The sequence below is a fragment of the Otolemur garnettii genome, unplaced genomic scaffold (assembly GCF_000181295.1).
Source record: "Otolemur garnettii isolate 467f Iridium unplaced genomic scaffold, OtoGar3 scaffold00208, whole genome shotgun sequence".
Taxonomy (NCBI): Eukaryota; Metazoa; Chordata; class Mammalia; order Primates; family Galagidae; genus Otolemur; species Otolemur garnettii.
Window position 1 is genome coordinate 2,482,965 of NW_003852603.1, and position 2,004 is coordinate 2,484,968.

Consider the following 2,004-nt stretch of genomic DNA (forward strand, 5'->3'; position numbering starts at 1 on the left):
GATCAGGGAGGTCTCTATGAGACTGGAAGGACAAGAGTCCCAACTAGACCAGGCAGACGGGGCTCCAGGCAGAGGGCACAGCCAGTGCAAAGGTCCTGAGGTGTGGCTGGATGTGTGTCTTCTGGGAGGGAGGGACACATCCTGGAACCTCATTGTCCACCGTTGGACTGTAAAGGTGCAGTGAGACCCCCAGAAGGCAGTGGGGGGCAATGAAGGGAGCCTCTATCTCTGCTTGTGAAACTTATCTCATTTAAAAAAAAAAAACAGCCTTAGTGAGGTACAATTCATAAACAAAAAATGCCTCATTTATGTGCCCAGACAAGAGTGTCACAAATGCACACGCCAGAGTTAGCACTCCATTCTGTCAAGATCTACAACACGTGCACTGCCCAGACAATTTCCTGCTGCCCCTGCAGGCGGCCCTCATGCCCACCCTGGTCAGGAAAACCCACCCGTCTGGGCCTGTAGCCACGTTTTCTTTACCAGTTCTTGGACTTCCATGAGTGGAATCCTGGAGCGTGAGCACAGGTGTGTCTGGCCTCCTTTGCTCATCATGGCTTTTGAGTGTCCTGGGATCATTTCATTAACATGATTGCTGTTTTATTTCTCCCAGACTGAGAGGACCTGGTCAGCTGGGTACCCTGTGGGCTACCAAAGTTCCCAGCTCAAGATGGTGCAGCCTTGGGTTTAAAAATTGCCCCAGGAATGAAGAGGGTGGAGGGGTTTTGAGAGAGAGCTGACTCCCTCTGTTCCCTCCACCCCACCCTCTAGGCCTGAAGGTGGCCCTGTGGCAATGACATTGTGGTGAAGGCAGCAGACTTTTCCAGAAACACTGGGCCCTTGAAGGGCACCAGAAGGACCCCCAGGGAGAGGGCAGAGAGGATCAGGCAGTGTCTGCACAGTGCTGTTGTGATCTTGAGGTGAGGGAATCAGTGGGAAGCCAGCGGGCAGGAAGCACATTAGTGATGAGTGTCCCTGTTCAGCATTTAGAGAGTCCCCTGAGGCCCATGGACCATCCAAAAGCACTGTGACACATGACAGAGCTGCCCGTTCCCTGATCCCTGTAGCCTACACCTTGAAAGACAAGCTCTCAGGGACCCAGAGAGAAACAATGGACCCAGGACAGAGGTGGGACCTTTAAGACCCATACACTCTGGGGGACCCAGCTGCCTAGTAAGGGGGCATGTTTCCCATTTGGTAGGTAGAGGCAGAGAAAACCATTTCTCATGTGCTGTGTGTGACTGCTGGTCTCAAGATGTAAAATAGTTGTGAGAAATGAGATGAGGGAGTTAGAAAAGCTCTCTATTATAAATAAGCAGTAATAACATTAATACTGAACAACACTATGATGGGACAGCATTGATAATAAACTATTTAGTGGAGAAAAATAAACTATCTAGGAGGAAAAATAAGAGAAAGCTGACAACACATAATTGATCCCTTGTGGAAAAAGCACTGCACACAAGGTCCCCTTGTTTGATGACCTGCCTGTGGCTTAACTGACTGTGTTTAAGATTAACACCTGCAAAGCTTGTTTCTCACAGCACAAGAACTGAGAAGACAGAAGGAACATGGTTGTTCCCAGCTCCTGGCAGAACACATTCCACAGAAACTGATAAGCCAACCTCACAGAGGAGAGAGGGAGAAAAGGAAAAGCAGATGCAGCAGCTTCAACGCTGCTTTTCTCATAAGGTGGAAACAATATTTGTTTTCTTTCTATCTCCAGAAAGAAACCCCTGAGCATGTTAACCTCGCAGCCAGCAGTTCTCTATTCTTTCTTTTGTGGGCTGTGCCCTTCTCCTCCCCAGGAAGTAAAATAAACTTTTTACTTTCCTCTATGTGAATTTTTGTGTCAAGAATTCTTTTTCAGCTCCTGCTGTGAGTTCCCACCTTAACACCTGACATAAGTAATGGAGCAAGCACATAAAACCTTAAGTTAACATTTATGTTTTAAGCAGTTAATACCTGGGGTGTCTATGACAGCAGCTTAGACGGAGCAAGTCT